Consider the following 9,523-nt stretch of genomic DNA (forward strand, 5'->3'; position numbering starts at 1 on the left):
GTCTTCTGCACATTTTTGGATTGGGTTGTTTGTTTTTTTTAATACTGAGCTGCTTGTATATTTTGGAGATTAATCCTTTGTCAGTTGCTTCATTTGCAAACAATTTCTCCCATTCTGAGGGTTGTCTTTTCATCTTGATTATGGTTTCCTTTGCTGTGCAAAGGCTTTTAAGTTTCATCAGGTCCCATTTGTTTATTTTATTTCCATTTCTCTAGGAGGTGGGTCATAAAGGATCTTGCTGTGATTTATGTCATAGTGTTCTGCCTGCGTTTTCCTCTAAGAGTTTTATAGTGTCTGGCCTTACATTTAGCTCTTTAATCCATTTTGAGTTTCTTTTTGTGTATGGTGTTAGGGAGTGTTCTAATTTCATTCTTTTACATGTAGCTGTCCAGTTTTCTCAGCACCATTTATTAGAGAGGCTGTCTTTCCTCCATTGTATATTCTTGACATGTTTATCAAAAATAAGGTGACCAGGCTTCCCTGGTGGCACAGTGGTTGAGAGACCGCCTACTGATGCAGGGGACACGGGTTCATGCCCCGGTCTGGGAAGATCCCACATGCCGCGGAGTGGCTGGGTCCCTGAGCCATGGCCGCTGAGCCTGTGCATCCGGAGCCTGTGCTCTGCAATGGGAGAGGCCACAACAGTGAGAGGCCCACGTACAGCAAAAAAAAAAAAAAAAGAAAAAAGAAAAAACTAAGGTGACCATACGTGTGTGGGTTTATCTCTGGGCTTTCTATCCTGTTCTGTTGGTCTGTATTTCTGTTTTTGTGCCAATACCATAATTTCTTCATTAGCTTAACTTTGTAGTATAGTCTGAAGACTGAGAGCATGATTCCTCCAGCTATGTTTTTCTTGCTCAAGATTGCTTTGGCTATTCGGAGTCTTGTGTTTCCATACAAATTGTGAAATTTTTTGTTCTAGTTCTGTGAAAAAGACCATTGGTAGTTTGATACAGATTGCAATGAATTTGTAAATTGCTTTGGGTAGTGTAGTCATTTCACAATGTTGATTCTTCTAATCTAAGAACCTGGTATATCTCTCCATCTGTCTGGATCATTTTTAATTTCTTTCATCAGTTTCTTATAGTTTTCTGCATACAGGTCTTTGGTCTCCTTAGGTAGGTTTATTCCTGGGTATTTTATTCTTTTTGTTGCAATGGTAAATAGGAGTGTTTCCTTAATTTATCATTCAGATTTTTCATCAGTAGTGTATAGGAATGCAAGGGATTTCTGTGCATTAATTTTGTATCCTGCTACTTTACCGAATTCATTGATTAGCTCTAGTAGTTTTCTGGTAGCATCTTGAGGATTCTGTATGTATAGTATCACGTCATCGGCAAAGAGTGATAGCTTTATTCGTCTTTTCTGATTTGGATTCCTTTTATTTCTTTTTCTTCTCTGATTGCTGTGGTGAAAACTTCCAAAACTATGTTGAATAATAGTGGTGAGAGTGGGCAACCTTATCTTGTTCCTGATCTTAGAGGAAATGGTTTTAGTTTTTCACCATTGAGAATGATGTTGGCTGTGGGTTTGTCATATATGGCCTTTATTATGTTGAGATAAGTTCCCTCTATGCCTACATTCTGTAGGGTTTTTATCATAAATGGGTATTGAATTTTGTCAAGAGCTTTTTCTGCATCTATTGAGAAGATCATATGATTTTTCTTCATCATTTTGTTAATATGGTGAATTAAATTGATTGATTTGTGTATATTGAAGAATCCTTGCATTCCTGGGATAAACCCCACTTGATGATGGTGTATGATCCTTTCAATGTGCTGTTGGATTCTGTTTGCTAGTATTTTGTTGAGGATTTTTGCATCTACACTCATCAGTGATATTGGCCTGTAGTTTTCTTTCTTTGTGACATCTTTGTCTGGTTTTGGTATCAGGGTGATGGTGGCCCTGTTGAATGAGTTTGGGAATGTTCTTCCCTCTGCTATATTTTGGAAGAGTTTGACAAGGACAGGTGTTAGCTCTTCTCTAAATGCTTGATAGAATTTGCCTGTGAAGCTGTCTGATCCTGGGCTTTTGTTTGTTGGAAGATTTTTAGTCACAGTCTCAGTTTCAGTACTTGTGATTGGTCTGTTTATATTTTCTATTTCTTCCCGGTTCAGTCTCAAAAGCTTGGGCTTTTCTAGGAACTTGTCCATTTCTTCCCGATTGTCCATTTTATTGGCATATAGTTGCTTGTAGTAATCTCTCATGATCCTTTGTATTTCTGCAGTGTCAATTGTTACTTCTCCTTTTCCATTTCTAATTCTATTGATTTGAGTCTTCTTTTTTTTCTTGATGAGTCTGGCTAATGGCTTATTAATTTTGTTTATCTTCTCAAACAACCAGCTTTTAGTTTTATTGATCTTTGCTATTGTTTTCTTAATTTCTTTTTCATTTATTTCTGATCTGATGTTTATGATTTCTTTCCTTCTGCTTACTTTGGGTTTTTTTTGTTTGTTTTTCTTTCTCTAATTGCTTTAAGTGTAAGGTTAGGTTGTTTATTTGAGATGTTTCTTGTTTCTTGAGGTAGGATTGTATTGCTATAAACTTCCCTCTTGGAACTGATTTTGCTTCATTCCATAGGTTTTTGGTCATCATGTTTTCATTGTCATTTGTTTCTAGGTATTTTTTTATTTCCTCTTTGATTTATTCAGTGATCTGTTGGTTATTTAGTAGTGTATTGTTTAGCCTCCATGTGTTTGTATTTTTTACAGATTTTTTCCTCTAATTGATATCTAGTCTCATAGTATTGTGGTTGGAAAAGATACTTCATGCGATTTCAATTCTCTTAAATTTATCAAGGCTTGATTTGTGACCCAAGACATGATCTATCCTGGAGAATGTTCCATGAGCACTTGAGAAGAAAGTGTATTCTTTTGTTTTTAGATGGAATGTCCTGTAAATATCAATTAAATCCATCTTGTTTAATGTATCATTTGAAGGGTATGTTTCCTTATTTGTTTCCATTTTGGATGCTCTGTGCATTGGTGAAAGTGGGGTGTTCAAGTCCCCTACTATGATTGTGTTTTGTTGATTTTTCCTTTTATGGCTGTTAGCATTTTCCTTACGTATTGAGGTGCTCCTATATGGGGTGCATAAATATTTACAATTGTTATATCTTCTTCTTGAATTGATCCCTTGATCATTATGTAGTGTCCTTCTTTGTCTCTTGTAATAGTTTTTATTTTAAAGTCAATTTGTCTGATATGAGAATTGCTACTCCAGCTTTCTTTTGATTTCCATTTTCATGGAATATCTTTTTCCATCCCCTCCCTTACAGTCACTATGTGTCCATGGTCTGAAGTGGGTCTCTGTAGACAAAATATAAATGGATCTTGCTTTTGTATCTATTCAACCAGTCTATGTCTTTTGGTTGGAGCATTTAACCCATTTACGTTTAAGATAGTTATCAATATATATGTTCTTATTACCATTTTCTTAATTGTTTTGGGTTTTTTATTGTAGGTCTTTTCCTTCTCTTGTGTTTCCTGCCTAGAGAAATTCCTTTAGCATTTGTTGTACAGCTGGTTTGGTGGTGCTGAATTCACTTAGCTTTTGCTTGTCTGTAAAGGTTTTAATTTCTCTGTCAAATCTGAATGAGATCCTTGCTGGGTAGAGTAATCTTGGTTGTAGGTTTTTCTCCTTCATCACTTTAAATATGTCCTGCCACTGCCTTCTGGCTTGCAGAGTTTCTGCTGAAAGATCAGCTGTTAACCTTATGGGGATTCCCTTTTATGTGATTTGTTGTTTTTCCCTTGGTGCTTTTAATATTTTTTCTTTGTTTTTAATTTTGATAGTTTGATTAATACGTTTCTCAGCGTGTTTCTCTTTGGATTTATATTGTATGGGACTCTCTGTGCTTCATGGATTTGCTTATTTTCTTTCCTTTATTTGGGATGTTTTCAACTATAATCTCTTCAAATATATTCTCAGTCCCTTTCTTTTTCTCTTCGTCCTCTGGGACCCTTATATTTCGAATATTGGTGCATTTAGTTTTTTCCAGGAGGTGTCTGAGACTGTCTTCAATTCCTTTCATTCTTTTTTCTTTATTCTGGTCTGCAGTAGTTTTTTCCACTATTTTATCTTCCTGGTTACTTATCTGTTCTTCTGCCTCAGTTATTCTGCTTTTGACTCCTTCCAGAGAATTTTTAATTTCATTTATTGTGTTATTCATCATTGTTTGTTTGCTCTTTAGTTCTACTAGTTTCTTATTAAAAATTTCTTGTATTTTCTCCATTCTATTTCCAAGATTTTGGATCATTTTTACTATCATTGCTCTGAATTCTTTTTCAGGTAGGCTGCCTATTTCTGCTTTATTTATTTGGTCTGGTGGGTTTTTACCTTGCTCCTTCATCTGCTGTGTATTTCTCTGTCATCTCATTTTGCTTAACTTGCTGTGTTTGGGGTCTCCTCTTTGCAGGCTACAGGTTCATAGTTCCCACTGTTTTTGGTGTCTGTCCATAGTGGGTAAGGTTGGTTCAGTGGGTTTTGCAGGCTTTCTGGTGGAGGTGACTGGTGCCTGTGTTCTGGTGGATGAGGCTGGATCTTGTGTTTTTTGGTCGGCAGGACCACATCTGGTGGCGTGTTTTAGAGTGTCTGTGAAATTATTATGATTTTAGGCAGCTTTTCTGCTAATGGGTGGCATTGTGTTCCTGTCTTACTTGTTTTTTGGCATAGAGTGTCCATCACTGGAGCTTGCTGGTCATTGAGTGGAGGTTGGTCTTAGCGTTGAGATGGAGATCTCTGGGAGAGCTTTTGCCATTTGATATTACGTGGGGCCAGGAGGTCTCTGGTGGTCCATGTTCTGAACTCTGCTCACCCATCTCAGAGACACAAGCCTGACACTCGGCCCAAGCACCAAGACCTTGTCAGCCACATGGCTCAGAAGAAAAGGGAGAAAAAAGGAAAGCAAGGAAGACAAAAATGAAATAAAGTTATTAAAATAAAAAATAAAAAATTATTAAAAATAAAAAAATTAAAAGTAATAAAAAGAAAGAAAGAAAGAAAGAATATTGCAACAAAAACCAAAAAACAAATCTGCCAATTATAACAAGTGCTAAAAACTATACTAAAAAAAAAAATAAATAAGTATACGGACAGACAGAACCCTCGGACAAATGGTAAGAGCAAACCTATACAGCCAAAATCACACAAAGAAGCGTATACATAGGGCTTCCCTGGTGGCGCAGTGGTTGAGAGTCCGCCTGCTGATGCAGGGGACGCGGGTTCGTGCCCCGGTCTGGGAAGATCCCACATACCGCGGAGTGGCTGGGCCCATAAGCCATGGCTGCTGAGCCTGTGCGTCCGGAGCCTGTGCTCTGCAATGGGAGAGACCACAACAGTGAGAGGCGTGCGTACCGCAAAAGAAAAAAAAAAAGCGTACATATACACACTAAAAGAGAAAAAGGAAAACAGTATATATATCTATATGTTAAAAAAAAAAAAGGAAGAGAGCAACCAAATCAGTAAACAAATCTACTGATGTTAATGAACTCTAAATGACTGAACTAAGATAAACATAAAACCAAAAAAATTGGATGCAGAAAGCAAACACTATGTCTACAGTTGCTCTCAAAGTCCACCGCCTCACTTTGGGATGATTTGTTGTCTATTCAGGTATTCCACAGATGCAGGGTACATCAAGTTGATTGTGGGGATTTAATCCACTGCTCCTGAGGCTGCTGGGAGAGATTTCCCTTTCTCTTCTTTGTTCGCACAGCTTTTGGGGTTCAGCTTTGGATTTGCCCCTGCCTCTGCGTGTAGGTCACCTGAGGGCGTCTGTTCTTTGCTCAGACAGGACGGGGTTAAAGGAAAAGCGGCTTCGGGGACTCTGGCTCACTCAGGCCGGCGGTGGGAGGGGTACGGAATGCGGGGGGAGCCTGCGGCAGCAGAGGCCTACGTGATGTTGCAGCAGCCTGAGGTGCACCGTGTGTTCTCCCGGGGAAGCTGTCCCTGGATCACGGGACCCTGGCAGTGGCAGGCTGTACAGGCTCCCAGGAGGGGAAGTGTGGAGAGTGACCTGTGCTTGCACACAGGCTTCTTGTTGGTGGCAGCAGCGCCCTTAGTGTCTCATGCCCTCTCTGGGGTCTGCGCTGTTAGCCGTGGCTCGCTCTCCTCTCTGGAGCTCATTTTGGCGGTGCTCTGAATCCCGTCTCCTCGCACACCAGGAAACAATGGTCTCTTGCCTCTTCATCAGCTCCAGACATTTTCCCGGACTCCCTCCCAGCTAGCTGTGGCGCACTAGCCCCCTTCAGGCTGAGTTCACGCAGCCAATCCCAGTCCTCTTCCTGGGATCCGACCTCCGAAACCCAAGTCTCAGCTCCCAGACCCGCCTGCCCTGGCGGGTGAGCAGAGAAGCCTCTCCAGCTGGTGAGTGCTGGTCGGCACCAATCCTCTGTGTGGGAATCTCTCCACTTTGCCCTCCACACCCCTGTTACTACACTATCCTCCGCTGCTCTGAAGCTTCCCCCTCCGCCACCCGCAGTCTCCGCCCATGAAGGGGCTTCCAGTGTGTGGAAACCTTTCCTCCCTCACAGCTCCCTCCCACTGGTGCAGGTGCCGTCCCTATTCTTTTGTCTCTGTTTTTTATTTTTTCTTTTGCCCTACCCAAGTACGTGGGGAGTTTCTTGCCTTTTGAGAGGTCTGAGGTCTTCTGCCAGTGTTCAGTAGGTGTTCTGTAGGAGTTTTTCCACATGTAGATGTATTTCTGATGTATTTGTGGGGAGGAAGGTGATCTCCGTGTCTTATTCCTCTGCCATCTTATAGGTCTTCACTTCTGACAGCATGGTTTTTATATAGTCATAGAGCTAATACTTAACAAAATGCCTAGCACATTGCCTGAATCTCATGTGATGATGATTATTATTATTTCCAAGTGGAAGGAGTCCATCAGACTTTGAAGACTGTTAAATAAACTACAAAATGAAAATTTTGTCTGAATCCTTGTAATGTTCACAACATCAAGCAAATATATTTTGATAAATGCTATGCCCCTCATTAAGAGGTTATGCTTTCTAACATCTACTTTCCATAACTCTCATATGTCTCATTAAAACATGCTACCACTAAAAATTAATACAATCACAATTTTTCAAAATGTTTATCTTCTCTCGTAAAACTAGTATGTAATTATTACCATTTCACAGTTTAAGTTTAAAACAGCATTTACTGATTTTGCTATATGGGTGATTTAATAGTATGTCAAATCTCTGGAATGGTAAAATACCTTCCTGTAGGCAGTATCTTTCATGCACAAGTCTCTGCTATTTACAGCTATCAAACCATAATCATTACAAGCAAATGGTAGGGAGATAGACATGAACGAATACATGCATTATTCATAAACTATTTTTCTCTTCTGCTAGCTTTCTCAAAACTGTCTTTTCTTTAGGATGCCCAGAAGCATGCATTTAGATTAGTTTATTAATAAGATCATTAGTCAGGAATCTATGTTTTCAAATGTGTTGTTGATCAGCAAGTAAAGAAAAAACAGATGTCTGTAGGGAGATATGGAATCTCATATAGTTGCAATACAGTAGTAATTACCCCAGTCATGATTTATTAATTTAATAATTCAACAAATTAAAAATATATAGTATACACATAATTAATATGTACTTTATAAACCAAAATACATATTCTGATATATCATAAAGCTTTGCATGTGTCCATCTCAGGAAAATGTAGCAATTTCATTGACATTTCAAAGTGATTTTATATTTATGATCATTATATTTCTTATTAAAGATTGGCAAGTGAGATAGGAAATATTTTAATTCTAGTTTATGGATGAGAAAACTGAGGCCAAAGATTCACCTAAGATTGAAAAGGACTGTGTGTTTCATCTTTGAATGCTGAAAATGATGTTTTCTCATCAACTGCTTTAGATTGCCTCATACCTCTTGAGCTCAGAAAAAATTATACTTTTTTTGAACCTAGTTTCTGTGTCTGTAGGTTCAAAAGGACAATACTCATTATCGAACTGACATTATCGCAAGGAAAGCCACCAGACCTAAAGAAATTCAGAGAACATACACATTTTAAATATTGGTATCAGTGACACCATAATGCTAACATTATAGTAATAGTAATTTTCATTATTACTGTTCCATGCTGTTATGTATAAAAATTCCATCAAAACTAGTGCCCTACAAGATGTGAAAGTTACTGATTTTATAGGTCAGTCTTCATTATAATCCATGTCTGAATTAAGAGTTTCTGGATTCAAGAAAAGATGCATATAATTAGAATTTTAAAATATTTTTGTTCTAAAAATGTAGTGTAATTACATTTTCTACATTAAATATGTTATCTGAAAAGTAAAATTATATGGTATACATAAATCATGTTTGATAGTAATGTGAAAGTGGAGGAATCAATAGCTCTTCCTGCTTTCCTTAAAAGAATATAATTGATTTCACATCTTTCAATAAAGAACCTAAGATTCAACATGTATTACTCATGATATGGTTGCTTATTAAAATGTTACACTAACTATTTGCAAAATCCTTGATAATTATTACACAACCATTTAGATATTTCTTAAGAAATTTCTTTAGAAACTTCTGCAAAACATGTTTAATCATCGCAATATTTTTAAAATTCTTATTTATGAATCATACATTGTAGTTTTTGTTTTCAATGATAAGAAAAATCTTTGTAGTTTCCATAGCAATTACATACTTCAAAGACCTAGGGAAGGAATAAAAATTTCCCAGGAGCTGATATAGCCAGAAAGATAGAAAGATGAAAGTGAGCAAGTTGATCTTATTATTTTCCATTTCAAGGCTGCCTGTACATTTGTTACTTTGCCAAAAATCCGTGATATGATCAGCTTCTTATCCAGAAACCTGAAAAAGAATTCATTCTAACAGTAATTCTATATTTCTCCAAAGTATGCCTATTATTTGTCCATTTGTGAGTAAATTTATTATTATCATTGTTATTATTATTATCAGGAAAGGCAAATACAGTGGTCAAAATATGAGATGAACATTTTCCTTTAGCGTGATGAACATTTTCCAGAGGAACAGAGAGTAAGGAGACCAAGAATTGGATGTAAGACACAAAATAGCAATTTAATATTTGAAAGGACCCAATTTCTAAAGGCTTCAACATTTTGTCTTTAAAATGGGATACTTATTTCTAATGCCCTTCATCTCTAATGAAGATTCTGTGATCTAAAACATAATAAGAAGTATTTGTCCAGAAAGGTCAGCAACTAAAAAATTTCCAAGTTTCACTGCAAATGTCTCCCATGTAATACTTAATAAGAAAATGTTTCTTCTTACCCACTTGAATAATACCCCACCCTAAAAGATATCCATCTTCTAATCCTTGGAACCTGTGAATGTTACCTTAAATGGTAACAGGGATTTTGCAGATGTAATTACGTTTTGGGTTGCGTTGGAGAATATCCTGGATTATTCAGGTGGGCCCAATGTAATCATAAGGGTCTTTATAAGAGGGAGGCAGGAGGATCAGAAACAGAGAAAAAGGCAAAGTGATGATGGAAGAGGAAAGAATG

Source organism: Lipotes vexillifer, unplaced genomic scaffold (genome assembly GCF_000442215.2).
Source record: "Lipotes vexillifer unplaced genomic scaffold, Lipotes_vexillifer_v1.1 scaffold527, whole genome shotgun sequence".
NCBI lineage: Eukaryota > Metazoa > Chordata > Mammalia > Artiodactyla > Lipotidae > Lipotes > Lipotes vexillifer.